Source organism: Pagrus pagrus, assembly GCF_965226575.1.
Source record: "Pagrus pagrus genome assembly, chromosome: 16".
NCBI classification, from domain to species: domain Eukaryota; kingdom Metazoa; phylum Chordata; class Actinopteri; order Spariformes; family Sparidae; genus Pagrus; species Pagrus pagrus.
In genome coordinates, this window is record NC_140200.1 from 6,430,941 (window position 1) to 6,454,578 (window position 23,638).

At 43.2% G+C, this 23,638-nt stretch overlaps 1 long non-coding RNA gene across 1 annotated transcript in view; it reads right to left on the bottom strand.

Moving 5' to 3' along the window:
• Window positions 1–3,400: 3,400 nt before the first annotated feature.
• The window catches only part of LOC311271554, a 66,321-nt gene continuing 46,083 nt past the window's right edge, over window positions 3,401–23,638 (bottom strand). The window contains exons 2-3 of the long non-coding RNA XR_014624436.1: window positions 14,585–14,673; window positions 3,401–3,652 (exon numbers count right to left, since the gene is read on the bottom strand). This is a non-coding gene — a long non-coding RNA (uncharacterized lncRNA). The remainder of the gene's footprint in view (window positions 3,653–14,584; window positions 14,674–23,638) is intronic.

Sequence of the window (23,638 nt, forward strand, 5' to 3'; positions counted from 1 at the left end):
AGAGGCAAATGTAAAAAATAAGGAAGAGCCGCGCTAAATGGGAGAAATCATGGATACTACAGCGGCTTTTCCTTAGCTGAACAGCCAATCAGAGTGACTTCTGTCACCGATCGGCTCCACCGCCAACTCTACACGCTCAGTCGGACACATCGCATCAACCACAGCGACAGATGCTCACAAGCGTTGCTCGACGGTGGATCACCAGCTGGGCGCTAACTTAGCCGTATTGTGCCGTGCAGACAGTGTACTCTGTCTGTTTATCAGAGCTTTTCTTTGTAAATAACCACTGCCTGCTGCTGGAAAACAATGCTGATGAGTGTGGGAAGAGTGGACTGCATTTCAGAAGACCAAAACAATAATAAGATTAAAGAAACTAAAAAGCTTCGTAGAGCTGAGGGGAACCGCAGGCAGCTAAAACATCCTCGGTGAGAACCCTTTTAACATACACATCCTTATTTAAACTGATTTTAATCGCAGCAGCTTTAATTCAGGTGCATTGGCCTGCATTAGCTGAAACAACAACAAGCCACCGCCTACACACACACACAGACACACACACACACACACACACACACACACACTTTACCCCTCCTGAAGACCTCTGCATTTCCTGTTAGTCCCAATAATGCAAGAACAAGCAGCTCTACTTCCTGGTTCTCAGGCTGGTGAGGAAGGAACCTCAGTCTGGTCACACGGTGCTCACCGCTTCCCCGTCACCTCCACCTCCGCCCCCCACCCCACCTCCTTCTCTCTACTCTTTACACTTCTCTCTCTCTCTCTTTCAGTTTTTCTCTATCTCTCTTATGTCATTGAATTTTTCCTTACTTCCTCTCACCTTTGCCTCCCTTTCGCCTCCCACACAGGCCCACACAGATTCACACTGTGGAAAATAAAACTACCGACTACCTCTTCGCAGGAGCAGGGCACACACACACACACACACACACACGCAAACAAACACACTACGTTTTCTCACTGGAGGCAGGATGTTCCCCCGGCCGATCGACGGATATTTTTACATGTCACTGACATGGTTTGACAGTAAAAAACACAGCTTCTATATTTACAGGCTGTGTTTATCTCCTGGTGTGGAAAAAGGATGTGGAAGTTGCATTTAAAGAGGACATGGACGATGGATGGCGAATTTGGAGTAGAAAAGCGAGAGATAATGAGAGGGAATAGAGATAGAGCGAAAGAAAAAGGACACAGGCGGTCAATTTTTCAACGCGCAGTTGTGGTAAAGTGCGGGGAAAGCGATCTACTGTACGCTCTCCACCTAAAAAATGGCCACTCAACGCTCCAAAACTCTTTTATAAATCATTCATTCGGGGGCCTCCAGAGCACCATGCGGGAACTTGCTGATGCAGTTCCAGGACAAGTGCCGGCAAAGTAGCGCGCCGCGCGGTTATGTGTCCCCATAGACGTGTTATAGCATCATTGTCTGGCTGCGAGCGCCGTGCTCTTTGCTCGCGCTCCCCGTGGCGTGTCCCATTAGTGGTCTCTAGCAGGCCACAACTCACGAGCCAAAATACTGCATTATTAATCAGCCTCGCTTGTTTACCCTGTGTGATCAACCTTCAAAGCAACCGGTATGATATGGCCGCACGCGTACACCCGGGCGTCCACGCATTCATTCTGCGTGTACGCACACACGCGCGCGTTATTTACTCTCCACTATAATACCCCCAGGCCCGATGCCCTATGGGAAAAAAAATTGGTGCTCTGGTTACGGGCAACAATGGTGGCATTTAATGTGGGTCATGGTTACTAGGCAACCACAAGCCGAGTGGACTGGTGTTGGATTACTGATCGTTTCATAATTAATTACGGATTATGAATAATTGATTGAGAAGTGTTGGGTAATTTACAGTCGTGTGTAAATGGGAGCCACTCCACTGCCTTACCCTCGTGTCTGTGTGTGTGTGTGTCTGCATGTGTGTGTTTCCCCATGTAAATTATATGCATTTATGCACCCGGCTATCATCTCTGGTGCTGTGAATAGTGGATGATATTCATAATGGGAAACTGCAGTTTTTAAGGGTTTCTATGGAAATATCTCTCGGTGTAATAACAAGCTCATCGTTATGCAGAAAAGTCTTTATTTGGGGTTTTTTCTCATTTCCTTATTCTTCAGCGTTTCCTGTGAAAATGAATACTGATACTGTCACCTGCAGTGTGTGGTTTGTGGTCGAAATGACACGGATGAGGAGGAAAATTCACCCAGTTTCTCTCTCTCTCTCTGTTTTTTTTCCTTTATATGATACGAAGTTATAACAGGACGCTGTTGTTCTGGATCCTGGCAAAGTAGCATCAGTGATTGGCTGGTGAGAGGGGCTTAGAGAAGTGTGTGTGTGTGTGTGTGTGTGTGTGTGTATTAACAGACGAGTTAGAAAGAGAGGCAAAAGAAGAGAGGAGGATGTAGGTGAGAGGTAGATGAGCGGTGCGTAGGAGTTTGAGTGGGCCGAAGGGAGAGGGAGATGTAGAGCGAGAGAGGGAGGGATGGAGCTGAAAGCAGATCTGGACAAAAGGACCAGCCTGGAGAGAAAACTGTCCTTTATTCCTTATTTCAAGCCGAATCTAAACGGCTATTATTTTTAAAACAAATCCATGTTTGCATCCGAGGCTTAGAAAGTTAGCTTCAACATGTCTCATGCTAGAAACACATTTTGTACAAATGCACAGTTTGTGTGCTTTCTGTCGTGGTATCAGTGACTGACCTTGCATGGGTCACAGTTAGATGCTGTTCAGGAGGTGACCAGTAGGGGTCAATGACCATCATGAAGTCCTGCAGCAGACACTGTGGGTGTTCAACTGGCTGAGGGTGAAGGGTGAAGCATAGATGGATGGATGGACAGACAGACAGACAGACCAAACTTAAAGGTGCAATATGTTTCAAACATTTGTTTTTCTTGTGATAAAGGTTTGATTATCTGATTATCTTGAGATAACAGAGTTAGTTCTGTCCAGATAACGAAATAATTAACTCATGACCTTGAGATAATGGTGTTAAACAAATAATTGCAAGCATGGCCGCTCTTGCCATCCATAGATTACGTCACAAATAGAGGTAAAATGCACACTAGTTTCTGTTGTTATAGATATAAGGTGTTAACATGAAGCTGTGGAACAGTGCAGCTAGTAATACTGTTCCTGTCGTGTCATATTTTTTAGTACTTACCAACCTGTGTTCAAGAAAGAAAGAAAGAAAGAAAGCGGGGGGACTGTGGAGGAAGTAGCGGAAAGAAATGGACACCGGCATGTGTGGTATGAGCGGGAGATGCATAAAAGCAGGGAGGGAAAAAAGAGGCGGGAGGTGAAAGAAGAGGTGGATTACTGCGGTATCATTTTCCTCCTTCGACCCCCTTCATCACTCCTTCAGATCCCCCTCTCTCCTGGCTGCATAGAAACATAACACACACACAATCTAATGTGCTGGCTTATTGTTGTGAGTACCTCTGTAAACTGTAAAGATCAAACACACCTCTATGATTTATGAGGGGTGTAGCTGAAGAAAGAAAGGGTTGTAAGTGTCTGACACGCAGGTCTATATCAAGTTTCATCATTTAGGTGTGCAAGTGTTGTGTACGGCTGATGGTTTTCAGGGAGGAGGAGGAAGAAGACGCTGATGAAAACATCTGCAGGAAGAAGTTCACTGTTGGAAGAAAATAGGAAACAATTAGCATCTCCACTGTTAAAGTCTGAAAGCCACTTCGTTAGGGTTCTGAAAATATCCAGTTTTGGCTTAAAATACCCAGTTTTGGTTGCCACAAACACGACTGGAGGTGTCCTGAGGTCTTGTTAAAAACAGCCGGTTTTGTCGCCCCAAACACGGCTTGAAATCATCTCAAGATCTCCTTAAAATATCCACTGGTGTCGTGCTTACAGATGTTGAAACACAGTCTTGGATTGCGTGTCAGGAAAGACTCAACAAAAACTAAACTTAGTTCATATATGAATATTTCTTATAACTTCCCACAGTAACACAATATTTATTAATGGTCTTTTCTTTGTTCGGAGCAGGAAACTATTGATGAACTATGCAGCTTTCAGAAAAAACTTTAGGGAGAATTTAAATTCTGTTTGTTTGACAGACAAAAACCTGACAAACTTAAAAGTTTTGGGTGTGATCGAAGCTAATGAAGCTCATGTTGCTAACGTCAGTGTCTCCTCTGTTTGACCCGCTTGTAAGGCTTGGAAGCCTTGTCGTATAACTCCACCACCATCATCCCCCCCAATTCTCAATAGCCTGGTTTGCATAAACATTAACTGCCAACATTTCAGTCTGACGACTGGGCTGTGCTCGATAACGTCATCTGACTTTCTTCTTTACTCCTATCATAATTACTCCCCCTACCAGAGGGCTTTGTCACTTGATTATTAGCATATGTGGTTTTAGGGCTCAAACAAGTGATGCTGTTTTCCTTCTTGGGAAGACGGTCTCGACAAACAACTGCTAAACCACTGGAGGGGGAAAAAAAAGGGAGAACGAGACAGGGCCAAAGACTGACCCTTGTGGAGCTCCACAGGTCAGAGGAGCACAATCAGACACTTTGTCAGCTATGGAAACAAAAATGGGCAATTTGATATACAGGAAGAAAACCATTCTGAGGGACAATGAGCTGAAAGATGTCACGGTAGCAGGAAATGAGCACAACACTCCCCTGCTGTAATGGCGCTTGTTAGTAAAACTGTCACACCAGATGACAAAGTGAAGGAGCATGTTGCTGGAAAAACAACACGCACACACGTAAACAGTAATAAATTCAGATTAAGCTGTAGGAATAAAACAAGACACAGAGAAGGGAGACATCAACTGATCTAAGGAGAAGATAGTTGGAGCTCAGTTAGGGGGTCATTTGTGGTGAAAAACAGTTGTGGACGGGTAATATATGCGAGTTGCAGGACATATGCTTCATGTGTGAATTTATCAAGCAGTAGTAAAGCTGCCAAGGGTCAAAGTAGAGACGTAAAATAGCCTGACAGCAGCACAGAAGAACTGCAGGCCTGCTGCCCTGTCCGCTCTCGTGTCTCGTGTGCTTGTTTATTAGCAGGAATTTGAATCCGGGCTAATGGGCTAATAGAGTATACAGTGCGGACAGCCCAATCCGTCATGGTGACTGTTGCTCCAAATACGAGGGTTAGGTAACACATCTGTTAGGTAATATTCAGAAACTGACACAGTAGCGTCACTTAAGGTGTGAGTTTTACAGATGTTTCAACTTTCACCCCGGTTCCTGCTCCGTCAAAGCGCCACAGTTGTTGTTCTAATTTGTTATGGGAGCGTCCTGCACGAAATCAAGAAGAAGGATGACTCCGCCTTTCACCACCGAGAGGCTGTGTTTATCTCTAATGGGCAGGCTTGCTCAGTGCATGTGTGTGTGTGTGTGTACAATGACACTGACATCCTGCATCCTCCACGCTCATCTGCTTTTACAACCTATTAATTAGAGCGCTGCTATCACGGAGCCCGTGGCAATCTCTCTATCTGTCGCTCACTCTGCCCGTCTCACTCTGGACGAGTAATCTCTCTCTTTCGATCTGTCTGACTTTGAGTTATTGGAGGCGGCTTTCTCTTTCATTTCAGTGACCCGACTATTTCATTTTCATTCTCTCAGACGCTGATATTTATCCAGAAAAGCCTCACAAGACCATGCAGGCACACATTCATTAAGAAACCTGTGGCCCTGTAGTCCTTTCTTTTTCTTTACTTTTCCTTGTCTTTTCTTTTTTAATTTATTTTTTCTACTTTATTCATTTCTTCTTTTCTTTTCTTTTCCTTGTCTTCGCTTTTTATTTCTTTTAAATAATATTTTTCTTTAGTTTTTCTTTACTTTTCCTCGCCTTTTCTTTTAAAATGCTCTTTTTTTATTTCTCTTCGCTCCTTTTTAATCTTTTTTCTTTTCTTTCCCTTGTATTTTCTTTCTCATTTCTTTATGTTCCTTTTCTTATTTTTTCCTTTTGTTTTCTTTTCCTTGTGTTTTCTTTTTTATTTCTTTTTTTTTCTGTCTTTCTTTCCCACAAAGGTTGATATATAATCACATGACTACAACAGGTTTACTGGCAAAGTCAGGAAGGATATACCTGAATAAACATGCACTGTGTGTGTATACGTGTGTGTGTGAGTGTGCACATGCTTGAGTGTGCACATACATAGCCCACACCCTCCTGCAAAAGGTACTTCTCTTCTCATACGTGTGTATGTGTGCATATCTATACGTACAGTGTGGGGGTCTGTTGCCGCTCACATGCATCCGACTACATGTTCAGGAGTGTATGTTTGTGTGTATGTCCACGGGTTCTTGCGTGTGTGTGTGTGTGTGGGACAGGTTGTAATTTAGCAAGGGAACATGGAGGCTCATGAAGGGCCAGGACCCAGGGGAGCCATCAGGCTGAACTGGCCATTCCCGGGACGTGCCCTGGGAAGAGACCCGATGTCACTGGGATAAAAACAACACACACGCCCTGTCAAACAGCAGGGAGGATGGATGGATGGAGAGAGAGGACAGGGGGGCGATAAAAAAAGAGGGGAAAGAGAATAACGACCGCCAGGATTTAATGGACAAAGAGTGAGATGAATAGATACACACGCACAAAAAAGAAGGAAACGAGACAAAGTGAGATAGGAAGAGATGGAGAAAGACCAATAAAAAAGAGAAAAAGTGTGAGTGTGCAACCTATGCTCCCCTGGAAATTACACGTCATGACTTGGCAGAGCGTGACACAGATTCTGATACTATAATGCTTTAAAAACAATACCTCAGACTTGAACCCCCGCTGCTGCGTTCCCAAGTGGACGGCTAATGGATAGCAGATAATAGTTTTCAGGATGGAGGTGTGATTAAGCATAAATCGAATCAGTGTTACTTATCAAAGCCTTAAACACAAGTCAAAAGTCAAACGTTCTTTCAGTATTTGGTGTAGACCTCTTTGAATTGCTCAGAGAAGGTAATATAATAAAAAAATAAAACAGTATGTGTTTCGTCACAGATGCAGCCTCCTCTCATGCCGAATAAGTCAGCATTGAGTACCAGCACAGCAGCAGCAGCAGTCCAACAAGTATAAAAGCAGACTTTGATGACAGCCGAGTTGGATAACGTGACGGCTCGAGATGAGTCAATTTGCTGCCGTCACTCTCGCACGGCTCTCTTTATCCCCCGTGAGCCGGCGCATAAATAATAATGCAACATCTGGGGAACATCCACCCCTGCTGAACTGCAAAGATTTATGAGGGACATACTGGATAGATTGAACCATTTAGACAGATACATGCTGTATTATCATGAGAGGCTGAGCACGGAGGATTCATATATATTTTGTGCGGCTATCCTAAACGTGTGGACGTCTGACGGCTCTAATTTAGTTTTAAACCGGGTGTTTTCTGCACTGCTGCTCTGCATGAGTCTTTGCCCCCCCGCTGCACCCCAATTACACAGACTTCCTAATGGATATCCTCTTGTCTCTGCTCTCTGATCCTCTACTGCTCCTCTGGGATGAGGCCTTCTGTGTCTTCAAGTGTGTGTGTGTGTCTACGTGTGTGTGTGCTGCATTACTATACTGTATGTACGTATGTATGTATGTATGTATGCACTGTAACTGGATAGGACTATTTTACACAAGCATCCTCAAGGCTGATGGTTACAGGTTGTACTGAATGACCTGGCGACATGGTTACACTAACTGATATCTGACCCTTCGCAGTGGTCTGACGAGTGAGCGGCCTCGTGTTAGATGTTTATCATTTTAGTGGACAACGTCAAACTAGTCTTTATGATTTAGGTTTTTGCATTAAAACATCTGCAGCTTGGCTTTAGTGCTTTGTTTGTTTGTTTTTCTTCTTTTTCAGAAAGATTTTTTAAAAGATTAATCTTTGCCAAATGCCAGACTAAAATCAATTTGGCATATGGGTTTTTTATGTCAAAAAAAGGGGAATATATATATATAATATTAATTTATTAAGTGATTGAGAGTAAAGTCTGACTTTCTTTGGAGAAGTCTTGCTTTCACAGAAGGCTCTAGATGAAACCATTGCACTAGTTTCAGATTAAGAGGATTAGTTGCACACCAGCTGTTGAATCTCACGTGTGAGACAGTGATAATATCAATATCCCCCTTTGTTTGTATCCCCATAATAAAATTGTGTCATGTTTTTCCCCCCCAACATTTAATCTGATGGATCAGTATCCTTTCATTCAATTGATACCTGTGAAACCGGCTGTTGTTTTTGAGTTGTTGTCATCACCTCTACACTACTAAATCTGTGTCAGTGAGGAAGAAACACCCTGTTTCTGTGCGACTATGTGAGCTGCGAGTTCCAGGAAAAGTGTTCAAAGCCTCTTCCTTTTCTCAGGGATCAAACAACGGAGGGATATTTACTGCTCTGTTTGGTACTGGGGCAGAGGACCGCATCATTAGATGCAGAGGGGAAACCAGGAACGCTTCACTTCATCCTAAGTCGTAAACAAAATGTGCAAAAGCAACATCGCAAAAGACTTCAGCTTCAGTGGAGCGTACAGACAAAAACACTCACACAGAGGTGAGACAAAGCAGTGGCTGGCTCGGGAGAGAATCGATATTACATGACTGAAACATGCATTCGTCTCAAAACCCATTACTGGATCATCTTACCATACATTCACAGTAAGCCTGTAAGCTTGGAGACTTTTGCTCGACCTCACACCTTACTCTTTATACGCTGGCTCTCTGAACACCCACTATAAAAACACAATCAAGAAAAGGCACTATAAAAAAAAGCTATATTTTAGCCATGAGGGCATATGGCCAGTTACTATTTAATGGATGGCTATCGGTACAAAACACTGATAAAACATCTAATAAAGTCCATTATGAGAAGCAGAGATCAACAGAAACAGTTGTTTTATGGCTTGAGTGAGCAGTTAAAGCACACCTGTGTGTTTTTCCAGGTAGCAATTAAAGTCCAGAGTGATCGTTGCTCCGGTCATCCCGTTTTATATTAACATTATGGCAGACATGACAGGTGTTTCATTATGTCTAAATCAACAGTCATTATTTCACTATATTATTTGTGATGGTAACAAACACTAAAAAAACATGTAAGGAGAAACAATAAGCTCCTTTTAACATCAACGTGATATACATAATTTAGTGTTTTTCTATGCTTTATTCCAGTAATTTCATTTTAAAATAATTCTAGAAAAGGTAGGAAAATTATTTTACGTCCAAATCTTAGCTCTATTTGTACATTCTCTGTGCGCCATGAACTTCTCAGAAATTGTTTTATGATGGTGGGATTTTTATGATGTCTTCACATGAATTTAGATATCAGTACTTTTTTAGATTAGTTTATTGTTAAACAGAAAACTATATTTCCCGTGAAGTCACACAAGGAAGCTACCTGGGCCCACTTCTGTTTTCTGTTTCTAGCAAGCGGTGTGTTAAAAAATAAATGGTGATGCAGATAACTCCCTTCTGTTCTGCGCCAAATCAGTTTCAGTCAGTAAAAAAAAAACCCAAACAGTTTTATTGTACTGAGTTATTGTAAAATCCTTTGTGTGGTACCAGTGAGTAATATAATGAAATGATTATTGACTGCAAAACTAAGATCATCTCTGTTCTCATCTGACCTTACTGGTAATGGTGCAGAAGTCGGAAGTCGAAGCTGGGATCCACTTCAGACCTGAGTTGACAGGGTCCAGTACAACAAGTCGGAAAACCAGGTTCTAGTCGAGTAAGCCATTGTTAGCCACAGCTAGCAATACAGTTGGTAACGATGCATTATGTCATATTGTGCACATACAAACACAGGAGCAACATGTCCACTGATAGAAAATGGACATTACTGTGTATAAGTGACACAAATAAGACTTAAGTGCTAATAAACTACATATTCTACAACTATCAAAGCTGTTATGCGAGCAGCAGCCATCTTTGATTTTGAGGTCGCGGCTGGTGAGGTGTGTGTGTGTGTGGCTTTCCGCGTCGTAAGTCCAACCTCAGGGGAAGTTCCAGTTCAAATTGTCGACTGGGAACTCGGAAATACCAGGATAGGAATGGGAAACGACATTCAAATGAGTCACTTGGTCGAGTACTGCAGAGAAACTGAAAGAGGCAATTTTTTAAGGACCCCGGACCTCTTTATTCATGTGGATGTGATGCATGTCTCTTTGTGTGTGTCCATAGGTACACTAGTGTTAGAGTTAGAATTGTCTGCTTTGATATTACATCTGTAATTTCTCTAAAAATGAAAAAAATGAATAGTTTTCTATTAGATATATTTATTATTTATAGTTTTATAGATTACTTAGGTTTAAGGCAAAAAATAAGTCATCATAATACAAAGGTATATAATGGGGATACTGAACAAGGTAATGAAGGAGACCCTGAGCTACTCTGTCTGTTTCAGTGAGAGCATTTTTGTTGATTTTATTGATTTGAGTGCCATATCATGTGCTGCTGTCATCATCAAACCGTTCAGTGGCTGCTGCTGCTGCTGCTGATTAAAACATCCCATCATGATAGAGATTAATAGCTAAGCCGGTAGAGTCATCCAACCACCTTTCATTTTTCTATTTCATGATAATTTATTTTTGTTTTGTTTGTTTGTCCAGCCCATCCCTGCCTGGTCTTCCCTGTCTTTTCTCTGTCCAGTCCTGGTCTGGCAACAGTTGGGGAGCTTGGCTGCAGCGGCCGTCTCCTCATCCAGATGAATAGCGGCCGTTCCAGCGAGCAGTTGTAGGGTGTCTGGGCCCCAGGCCCCGGGCCCCAGCTGCTATCTCAGCTTCGCAGTCGGTCTGCCGAGTGTGAATATTCATTTAGCTGGCCACATAATCATAGGCTCACCGATGTTTGTGTTGCTGCCTCAGGGGTTTTATGTGGAGGCTGGGGGGCCCATTCAAACACATGAGGTTCAGTTTATTGCCAGCAAACAATGTAACACTTTTTCAGGATATGTCTCTTATGAACACTACATCATTGTGCCGTACACGTTTCAATGAAATCATTAAATAATAGCACATCATACCGCAGGATATTGGCTCATTATAACTAAATGTTCTCTGTGCTGCTGGGATGTTGTCGCTAGGAAAATGAGAGAGAAAACCACGAATTGCCTGACATAGCTTACATTATGATAATATTGTACACATGCGTAAAATTCAACTGGAAAAGTTAACCACAGAATTTCATCAAAACCTTGGTGGGAGCTGGCAGGTCTGACAGGAACCACAATACGTACTGTAGCTCAGGGCCTTTTTGGCCCTCATGAGGCTTCATGATCCTGCCGGCCTGGATGGCACAGGGATGTTGAACAGCCTCAGCACCCTGCTCTACTGAACCAAGTAATTCCCTGCCAGTTGGAGACTCATAGAGCAACTCTGCTCCCTGGGAGGACGCCTTTCACAGCTACAACACTGACAAATCACCATTTTCATGGCTTGACTTCCCCTCCAGAGCCAGGGCTCTTGCCCCCATGGTATACTTAGGCAGAGGGTTAATTCCCGGGTGTCTTGTGCCCAATGCTGTTAATAAAATTGGGACCTCTGACTGGGCAGGAAAAGGCTCTATTTTGGGGGATAGGCGTAGAACCAGATGGTCAAATGCCCACAATTTGCTTTCCTCTGCAAATTAGGTTGGATGAAATCAAGGCAGCTGCTGGGGAGCCGTGGGGGATTAGGAGGATACTGGAAGTTGTCATTATTTTGATTCAAACCACCAAGGACACAGCAATTTCTTGCAGAACTGTAGGAAAATTAAGCTTACGAAAACATAAAGAAAATTAAGACTTGACGCTGCAGTATGTGATCCCCTAGCAATCTCTCAGCGTGTGCGGTAATTCCTCTACATGGCAACGACAGCTTTGCAGATTTGCGGACGGCTCCTTCGGTATTATACACCATCTTTGGATAATTCATTCAGCCTGTTTAGGTGAACATACCACAGAGAGCAAGTGTGGTATCCTCTTTCCTTTCCAGTGGTCTCCTTTTTCTGTCCCTCCTCCCCTCTCTCGCAGCGAGCGGGGGCGCTGGTGGCGGTAGAACGGATCCTCCAGGTGATCGAGTTTTCAGCCAAAGCACCTTGAATAATTCAGACACGTGGTGGGCGAGCCTGCTCGAGTTTCGCGGTTGATTCAGATTACCATGTGTATACAAACAGATGGAAGCGCGTACGTAAGCACACGTACACTCGCACGTACTCTCTTCTGCGTAAAGTACACACACACACACACACACATACACAAACACAAACACACTTCCCAGTATTGCCAGGCTCCTGGCTATGCAGCTTTGTGGGAGGCTATCTCACACCATTATCTGGCTGTATGGGCCGGCTCCCTCCCTCACTATCTGTTGTACAATCAACTGTGGCTTCAAAACAACTTAATCCCTCTGACTGGCACACTGCGCTGTGTTGTTGCTATGCCGGCTAGATGTCCTGCACCAGGGTACAATTTCACACCATTGTATCCCACTCAGTCCGGTAGTTATGTTTATCCTTAAGGGTATTATGGAAATGCATTTTTCCCTATGACTGACCAGCAGCACTTCACTGATGATTTAAACATACTTCCTTCATGCTGTGGACACTCCAGATTTATGGTGCCAAGCACAGGAACTGGGAGTCTTTTGTTTATCAATTTTGGTTCACGGCTCCAAAAGGCTTAAGCAAAGCCTTTGTATGCCTTAACCATGGCTGCATACCCTGTCTGTGAACTGTGTTTTATGTAGTTTTGTTTTGTAAATGTGAAAGGAAAGGTTAATTCTGTAGTGTTAGGACGCTGTCACTTTAAATGTTGTTGTTTTTATTGTCTCTGAAAGACAAGTTCAGTTCAATTAAGCTTGTGACCTCCAGCCAAGCAGTGGCTTTAATTGTTTTATTGCAATTTAATGTAATATGTTTCTATCATGTTGAGTCTGAGTAAATAAAATAAACACAGACTTGTACGTAAACCTAATGTGTTTATTCAATAATTAGCAGACATTCCTGGATCCGTCCCTTTATCCAGATCTGCACCAGTTAACAGGATCTATTCTGGTGCCGAGACCCATCCTCCCTCTAAATTCCCTGGAAACCCGTGAAGTAGTTTTTGTGTAATCCTGCCGACAAGCCAACCAACAAACCATCAGACAAACGGACATGGGTGAAAACATTAGGTCCTGGCCGGAGGTAATATAGTGTTTTTTTTCAAGAGTTTATTATTCAAATATTAAGAAGAAGAAAGGGAAGAAGAAGAAAAAGAAGAAAAATGTTTCTTTTTTCACATATCACACGATGTACGACATAGTGAAACTGGATCTCGGCATTTTACCCGAGAGACCAACTCCAGATCTTTGCCAAGGGCACTGACAGGAGAAATGAAGCTGTATTAACTGTTAACACATCAAAGTAACTCATTTCAAATAGGCTATTCTGTCTTCTGTACGAAGTCACAAAATACTCCAAGTGTACTGAAAATATCAAGAAGCCAAAGTCGTCATTATTTGGAAGATCTCCGTAACATACAATATTCTTCCACCCTCCTTCCAGCGTGCCGCACGGCAGCCCGGCCGGCGACACGCCTGCGGACTGTGATACCGGGTGATGTCACCCACCTGGCCGGCCTCTGCTGCCACGGTGACACCCGATCATGTTTGGCATGGCCTTGGTGCTGTTCATGGATGTTGGTACAAGTGTAATGTGACAGCTCGTTCCTTTCACATGGCATCCGTCTGATGTCGTCTCTACACACGCTGATAGGCTTATGCTACTCAGTTACAGCGCCCTTCACCTGCCAGGACACAGGAAACGCAGATCCATTTGGATCACTTCTGTCAATTGAGTTGGATGGGGATGTGCATTTTGGAGATACCGCTGGCTGCTAATGTACACATTGCTGTGGAGATGCTGATGTAGTTCATGTAGACGTTGACATCAAACAGGCCACGTTTGCACAGTAACAATAGACCAAGTTAAATACACTCATGTTATTTCTAACAAAACAGGGACTGTACAGCACAGAAGTCCTTATTTGTTCCCATTCCTTCACAATAATGTGCTATAAGGTACCCTTTACCTTCTGAATGGGACGCCCCAGGCATTAAAGTGACTCCTATACAGCTCATCTGTGGCAATATTAGACGATCAGAGCAACTGCTCAGCCAGTCGCCAGGATATAACAATAGCTGATGTTTCTGCAAACCACAGATATGTCAAAGGTTGACATTTCTATCAAACATGGCGTATCGCGTTCACATTGTATGCTTATTAGGGGACTTTCACATCGAGGAGGTGAGGAGAAGGTGGTGGCATTATTACAAGCCACAAGGCTATCAAACAGACGCCGCTCTGTCCTGTTTTTTAAGGATACCATGGGACATTTCCAGCTGTGTTTGCAACAACCAAAACTGGCTATTTTGTACGGGAAGTCCGACCAACTGGAGTCTGTGGGGACATTTCCTGCTGTTTATCTGGTGACCAAACTGGGTGTTTTTAAAAAAAAAAACATGTTGTTGCCTTGTTTGTGGTGACCAAAGCCGGTATTTTAAGCCCGAGCATGAGCACAGTGTTGTGACAAGACAGAAATAGAAAATTGAACCCAAACAAAGTTGCAACATAAAGAAACCTACCTTACCTGTATCTCATCGGTTAAAGTCCCATGAAGTCAGGGTTGAGTGGAGAGCCTCCCACAGGACTTTCATCCAGGTGATCGGGGTCTGTGTTCTGTGTGAAACCAAGCATAAATTATGTGTTCCTAAACTTAAGTAGATTTAGCGCCTAAACCTAACCAAAGTGCTGTTTCATGTTAAGCAGAAAGACTTTAAAGAGCACCCTGCGTGTCTGTATGAGTCTCTGAGGATTGTGTCAAGACGGCATCTGTATCTGACAACCTTGGATGAGAGCGTGTTGAACATTTGTTCATTTATTCACATAAAAACTGAACTGAAGAATGAAAACGACAACAGATAAAAATCAAATGTCTGAACCGGAGGGAAAAAAATCCTCAAACATTTTAGCAGCCTGCAAACTAACAGGCTGGTTTTAGATCTCATGGAGTTAGATATTTTTATAAAGTTGTTAAAATGTTCAGGCTACAGTTGAAATCTCTGACAGCCCGCAGTGCTAATGAAAAATCAGACCAACTGGTAGCGTTTAGTTAATATTGCCATATAACCCCTTCTAACACCATAGCTTGCTGGCAAATTTTATTTTGCGGACCTGTGCACACTCCATGCTGTCACACAGACAGGATGACAGAGCGGCGTGGTTTACAACCTGCTAAGAAAACAACTATTGGCCTGAATGTTGCGATGGCTATGGGAGAGCCTCTGGGCTTCCACCACCTGCTCCATTTCTCACATTCTGTCACACCTTAGGGGACATATCTCATCCGGTCCACAACCCAATTACTCCACGACACGTTTAACTGCCATCAAACGATGCACAGCGGGGGTGCAAGGGAGCCGCACAGAGCCTGGCTGTTGCCATGGCCACTGTCACTCAGCAGAATTTCCAAGGATGGAAGGAGACGGAGAGAGCGCCGTGATTGGTCGTCGCGCTATTTTGCTCGACGGAGACAGGAGCGGCGCTCAAAACAATCACAGACACTGTTGTTATGCAATCGAACAATTAGAATATGCACATTTTGCGAAGACTGGCTGGTCTTACTTGTTGTATTGGAAGCGTGTCAGCGAAAGTAGTCGGAGGAGATTCGTAACGTCTCTCCCTCGTTTGCATATCAGATAAACCACGAGGTGACGCCATGTGCTCCCTCGTATGATCCGTGAACGTATAAGTAAGAGGCGTGTCAGAAGATAAAAACTGATTGTGAAAGAGAAAGAGGCAGGTTTGTGCGGTTTTGATGTGAGATAAGAAATAAACCACAACAATAAGATGTCTGGAATGGAGACTTCCTCCTGAACGTTCCATCATCTGGGTGGCCAGTTCCTGGAAGGTATATAAAAAAAAAATCCAAGTTTCACCGAGAGGCTCAGATAGAGATGCAGGTGAAACAGACGTGCAGAGACAGAGGAAAAAGCGCTCCATGCCACACACAGTGAGGCTTTCCACCTGACCAGTAATCAGACATGAATGCTGATAAGACACCTACTCGTCTCAGCCAAAAGCCTTTCGTCAGGGGTGTAGCCAGAGAAAAACACTTGAGCGTACCACAGCCCCGAGGCGGCAAAGAAAAGCTCCACCAAACAAACAGAGGGCACTTTTATAAACTTTATTTACGAACTGTGTTAAAAATAAGCGTGAGTCACAATGTGGACAATACAATATCTTCAAAGAAACGGCCAAGCTTCCACAAACTAGTGCTGCCGAGAGCACTTACAGTTTCATTCTTGGATCACAGCAGTTCCAGTAAACTGCTTGTAATTCTTGTCATTTTTTCATTATGCTTCATCATGCCTGCATGTTTTGTTAGTGATTAACGTCAGATAATTTAGGCACAGAAAAAAACTGGGTGTTAAAAAAACCTTTATAACGTCACAGTTGGGAAGCTAATTTCAGCAGATATATCTGAAACACAATAAATAAACTTTCACATAATGTTATTTCTTGACATTTTGTTGATAATATTTGTTATTTTTTTGTTTATTTTTAAACTAAAATCCTCCTTTAAAGACATTGTGAAGTGGTGTGAGACCATGGAAGTTGCTGCCTTCATTGTTTAATAAGAGCAATTGCCAAAATGTACCCAGTGCTCAGGGACGAGGTAATGTTTTCAGGTTTTGTTCACATTACATTCAGTGATGTTCCCTTCACTTTCTGACGCATCAGAATGTGGCTAAATAATAAAATGAACATTGAACATTGTTAAAAACATTTGGGAAAATGTGAGTACACAATTCAACAAATTATAAAACAAAGGTCGAGTCATTTAGACATTTTAATGTGAAAAAATGTTGTATAAAGTCAAAATGTGCATCATAAAATAAAGATGTTTGTTTGTTGGTGTGTTGTCATGACATGTCCCGTAGGTGACTGTATTTAGAGCTGATCAATGTCAAGATTGTGAGTAGGAACTGGAAAGTAACAAGGAAATCAATGAATCACAGGGCTAGGCTTTGATATTGATCGAGATCCAGATTTCACACTGTGGACAAAGTTCCTGTGTAATAGTGATGAAGTCATGTCTTCCTATTTGCTTCATGGTGACAACATCGACAACAGGAACAGGACCTGACTAACAGTCTCATTTCCCCCGGGCTCTGTTTCCTCTGACTCAATACCTTTGGGCTCTAAGAGCAAGACACACGAGAACACACACAGATTCACCCCGCACAGGAATACACACTGATGCTAACTCTTCCATCAACCTGTAATTGTGTCGGCCTCCATCTGAGACTGAGAAACAGCTCACATGGTCAGCAATAAATGTCACAGCCTGTCCGCTCTCTATCAGGGGACTTTTTGGGCATCAAAGCAGGGGAAACTCAGCGGCGCTCAATCATCATGGAGTGCTGCAGGGCAGCGCCACAAACACGCTGCTGAGGCCAGATACCAGGCCAAAACTAATGTGGAACGGAACCCGCCTGGGTCTTTTAAGCATCGGACTCAGAGATACTGTACGAAAAGGGGGGGGTACTAATGGGGACCAGAGGTCTGCGGTCTACGTGATGCTGGCCAGAGAGACCAGACGGCCGATGACTGATCTGGAAGGAGGAGGGAGTGATGGGAGGGGGGGGGTCATTAAGGAGCTGCTCCGGCTCTAATCATAGAATAACACTCCTTCTTTTATCTACCTTCAGCTCCATCTCACCATGAGAAAAACCAAAAAGAGTGTAATCCAAGCCCTGGTGCTGGGTGAAGTTCACTGATGAGTCTCAGTGAGGAAACATCTGCAAGCCATCCACTTGCAATGAGTCTCAAAATAAGGGGAGCTCGCCCGAGAAGGAGGACGATTAATTGGATTATTTTGAGGAGTAGTAGTTTGCTGCAGTCATTACGTGAATCATTTATTTACATTGTGCAAGAAAGGCATGGCTGTAATGTATCATCTCAGAAAGTAAATCACCATCCTGCTCGCCAGGAGTGTGTAGAAAGGATAAGGTCGCTTTGGCATTGAGTAAAAGTTTTGTGTCAAGCGTAGGAACCGGCTGTAAATCCACAAAAATCTCTTAAGTGGTCTTTAGTTGAGGAGGAACTCCCAACGCAAGTCGGCGTGCCGTCTGCCTCTGCTGCAGCACCAGAAAAAGCTTCAGGAAACATCATATAGGATGTGTGAATTGGCTCGTTCGGATCGTTTGCTTTGACATTTTCATTCCTGAATGGTGAGTAGATACTACGCAGGTCTTAAACTGATTAAATCGGCCCGGGGATGGAGCGGGGAGGGCATTAGCTAAGAAAACAGAGGTGAGGGGCCGAGAGCGACGGGGGTCCGGCTTATCGGCGCTGTGAGCCGGGTCGCCCTTAATTCATTCTGAATTAGCCGAGTCGTGTGTGCTGAAATAATCACTCCTCTTGTTTATTTGCTCAGGCCCTGGCACAAGCTTGGATCTAGCTCGCACCTCCTCCCCGCTCTGCCTCGCTCCCGCTCTGTCTGTCTCTAAGACAAAAAAAAAAAAGACGCTGATTTACCAGGAAACACAGGACAGAGGGTCACTCGAACCTGTCATACAAAATCACCACTTGTTGTCTGTAAGCTTTGGCGCCCCATCAGCAGCTGGGGGAACATGATTAGGCTGGGTAACTGACAGGCCCTACAGGGAAAACCTGCCTGTCAGAGCAGTGTTTTTAATAGCCTGAAAATGCAGGAACTCCCCACAGAAAGTCACACCTCAGACTGCATTACTTGGCCTTGGTATGACAGGCAAATAAGGCTATGATTGAAATGTAGTTATTACTCTGAGCGTGAAATGACAGCATGTAAACCGCAGTGAAATATTAATTGGCACCGCAGCGGCTGAACTGTTAAACATAATAATGGAACGACACAAAGACACATGTTCCAAGTTTGACAACCCGCCTCACACTTTGCAGCAGTATATAGATGTGTCAGTTACGCTTCTTTCAGCCATCATCTATGACAAATTTTCATTCGAAATCACTCCCGATTGTCTAGCGCCCGCGAGGAAACCATGAAATCGTACCCAGCATGCCTCATTAATTTGCAGATGTGCTGACTGATTCACTTATAGGGCCGCGTAAATATCCCAGAGACCGAACAGAACAGATTACATGCACAATCCAGACATCAGTGCTCGGGTTAATTATACTCATCACTCAAAGGAGGAAAGTAGACATGTGTTATTAATGAAATAAAGCGTTGGAAAGCTTTAAAGGAGGTGAAGGTAGTTTCATAATATCAATACAGTAATTTATTAGTGTTACTTTTTAACCACAACTATGATGGTGACGAAGGTGAGAGAGCACCAACGTCATTAAACACTTACCAAACAAGATTAGACTAGGTTGAAACGTTGAAACTTGACCAAAACCTGTCCGAGCAAACCAAGCAGAGGAAATATTATAAACTGTGTTTTTCCATGAAGACGATGATTTTCAGTGTTTACGTCTGAACGGGCAGAAACTGGGCAGATTTTTGGAAACGATGACGCAGACACACACGTTTATCATTGCTTGTGGAATCACTGGCAAATGTGAACTCGGAGTATGTGTTATAGAATTAGAGTATTTGAGTTTGTTCAGTGATGGAAAGACAGAAACGGTCATTGGTAATACAAAAAATGGAAAAGAGGAAAAAACGGCTGCTGACAATGTTTTGCTGACAAGTTATCCAGTATGAGTCGGTGAAGAGCAGTCACATTTCCCAGCCTCGTTCATAGTATTTTCTGTAGCTAAGCCACAAATATTGTTATCTACGAGGGGGACCCTGCAGAAGAAGTTTAGGGACCACTGCCTTATGTCATAAGACATACAGGAGAGAAAACCGTTTAGATAAGGCCCCCCGAGGCACAATGTTTGAGCCTTGGACTGAAAAAAATGAAAGACTTAGAATAGTTTTAATCTATTAATGCTAGACAAAGTTAGTTATGGATTTCCTTGACTTTAAGACTTTTATTGAAGTCAAAAAAAACAGGATGAGGTTCACTAAATATGATAAAACTAGCAAAGACATTTGTAACAGGACTAAGGCTAAGGTTAAATCAAAAGTGAACGCTACATGTTACATGTAATAAGGAGGAAAAAATCCCTCTGAATCTACTTGAGTCTGACTCTCTCAGCTTTCTTCACTGTTTTGATTCCTCACCTCTGGCCTCATGAACTTTCAGTTTGCATGCATATCACGTTAGCACAGAGTCTCCATTTTGATTTCCATTGTGGCCGAGTCTGTCATTAAGAGCGCAGAAACAATGGCTAGAATGAGTGGTGCCACAGTAAACAGCTCCCCTGTGAATCCAAGCACAACAGTTCCACATCGCAGGAGTGGGAGCGCAAACGACTGCGGCGCGCTCGCTTCTCGAGCTGCAAATCATATAATGACATTATTGTGACCAGTAAAAGCTCATTCCCACACAATAGCTCTAAATCACGGCATAACGGAAAACGGTGGGTGTATTTGCAAAGATGATGTGTGAGAAAGCAGCCCGTGTCTTATTTGGCCGTCTGTGCCCTCGCTGTGACCTCTCTGTGGTTTACTGGGATAGGACAGATTGTGCTATTGTGGGTCTGGAGTGCCAAATGTTGTCTGCCAGTTGCTCAACAAAGAGTACCAAACAATTTGGGGGGCACTCCTTAGAATATGCTCAGCGAGATCCAAAGAGACATTTATTGGCAGGGCCGTGTTTATATAACTGTGGTACATGATAAAAGACATATGAACGTTTCATCGTGACGTGGATGACTGAAGTTTTCAAACTTCCATGTTTCATCACCTCTTTCTGATCCGTCTTATACATGCTTTCAACAAAATTCCCCTCTGCCATCACTTCATCTACCCCGCTGTTTCTCCTCTTGGCCAGCATCACTGCCCTGTTACAGCAAATTCAACTCACACTGGGAACTCTGCTTGTATTCAGACGTTGGTTTAAGCAGGACACATTAAAGGAGCCCGAATATGTTGTTTTTTTCCTTCCCTTCAGTGTTTTATAAATGTTCTTGTGCAAGTAAAGGTCTTGAATGTAAAAAAAGATCAAAGTCTGCACCAAGAGAAGCTCCTCTTTCCCACAGAAAACAGCCTCGTCAGTAGCCCCGCCTTTAATTCTGTGACTTTGTGACATCACACTACATCACCATGTCACACATTTGCATAATTTATGCCTTCCAGCTAGTTAGGCATGTAGGAATTGATTTTGCACAGCTGCTCTGTTGTTGTTAGTGGTGCTGGCTCAGGCATGTGTGAGCTGACCAATCAGAGCAGACTGGGTATCCAGGAGGGGGGGCCTTAAAGAGACAGGAGCTAAAACAGAGCATCAGACAGAGGGGGAAAGCAGTGCTTAAAGGATTAGTCAACTTTGTAGCGAATATGCTTGTTTGCTTTCTTGCAAAGAATTAGAATAGAAAATCAATAGTTTTCTCATATCTGTACACTAAACATGCAGTGACAGCTGGAAGATGGTTAGCTTAGCTTAGCACAAAAACTGGAAACGGGGACACAGCTAGCCTAGCACTGTGGGAATCAGAACCCACCTCCCTGCCCACTAATTAACACATATGTTGTTTGTTGCGAGCTTGCAGCATCTTTGTGATGTGGATGTTGTCAGCAGAGCTTAAGGAGCTGATCACGTATTTGATTGCATTAGGCTGACATCTAATTGTGCGTAACGTGTAAAATTTGCCAACTGCAGTAAAGGCTACTTCTTCCATCAGCAGCTCACAGCTGGGCCCTTGAGGCATGACTCAGCAGTCAACAGGCAGAGATCTGTTTCTGCCCTCTGGGCTTCAGGTACACGGAGATATTTTACTACAATGGGCTGTTGATTTTAACGAGGAGCAGAGTGTCAGTAGATAGATTGTGTAATTAAATTCCTGAAGGAATTGATTGACACTTTGGACATTTTATTTATTTTGCTTTCTTGTCAAGAGTTAGATGTGTTTAGAGTTAGAGGTTTGATACCGCTGTCATTTAGTTTTTAAGCTTAATATGAAACTACGACCAGAAGTCAGTTAGCTTAGCTTAGCATAGAGACTGGAAAAAGAGGGAAACAGCTAGCCTGATTCTGTCGGCACTTCAAAAGGTCACTAATTCACATGTACTATCATTTGTTTAATTTGCACAAGTGCCAAAGTAAAAATAAGACGTTGCTATCTGATTCCACCAATTTCAGTCTTTATGCTAAGCTAACTGTCGGCTGAATATCAGTATTCTACTCTCTGCAAGCAATATAACAAGTGGACAGTATTTCCAAAAATGTCTAACTATTCCTTTAAAAAATTACACTCACTTTCCGCCGTGATGAGCAGCATTCAGCATTGTGCTTTACGAGTACTAAGTGGTTCAGCTGCACCACAAGCAGAGCAGTGTGTGAGTCAGTATTCGGCACTTTGTTGTGATCATTTTCTGCTGCCGGAGCAGGTGTAGACGTTGCAGTGGGCCACTAATACCAGTTAAAAGAGCCGGAGTGAGAGCTAAACTCCTGCTGTTCTCACCTGTCAGCACACCACAAACACACCACTGCACGAACCAGCTTTTCCACTCAATTACACTCAGTGGCTCTCTAGTGGCTGCCACTGTCAGCGACCAATTTAATGGCCCACTACTCTGCATATTGGCAAACACTCAACTTGACCCTCATCTTTTTGTTGTGAGCTTGTTCAGCAGCCATCACAGCCAAACACAATGAAACGTCAAAATAAGAACCGTGTTAGGGGATCGTTTTTAATTTAGGTGTTTTTCAGTGTCCTAAAACTTTACCAGTATTAAATGTTCATTTCAACACATGGGCGTCCTGTTAAGTTGGTCGGAAGAGAGACTGTATGCCGGCTGTCTCCAGACCACACCACAACTGTCACTGTTATTTAAGACAAGAACCACTCACTCACATTCACACACACAACTGTAATCACAGAAGGATTACACTGCTCATTTGTAATCTCACCCTCCAAGCATGCCTCCTTATGTGCATGAGTAGATTACCTTCAAGAGTAACAGGGTGACATGTAGGGGCGCTTGGTCAATGGTAACTGATAAAGAGATGAGGATACTGATGTTATAGACAGACACATTTTAGTAAAAGATTATAATCCAACAGTTAATATGAGAAAGAGAAGAATGGGATAATTGTAAATAAATGTAAAATACATTGTGGGTATTCTTGAAGTCTGACCAATGTGTTGAGTACATCTATTATATAAAATAGCGGGAGGAACAGCAAACATACTCCCTGCACAAATCATAGGAAGTTAACATGACGAACAGGCTTCACAGTTTCCAGTAACTGCAATAAAAGGGACTTCCCAAAAATGTGGCATTTCGTCCAGGGGCTGCACCTTAAGTACTGCGTCACACAAAGTGTTGTATGCCTGATGCTCATTCTTGGCTCCTTACTTGTAACTTCAGAGATAATTTTTTGGTTTTTGGTGATCATTGCTGTTCATGACCCATGTAAAATCAGAAGTCAATGTTATGCCTAACCCCCAAACCATGATCTTTTCCTAAACCTAACCAATTACTTTTTTTGCTTAAACCTAACCAAGTATTTTAGTTGCCTAAACCTAACCAAGTATTTTAGTTGCCTAAACCTAACAAGTATTTAAGTTGCCTAAACCTAACCAAGTA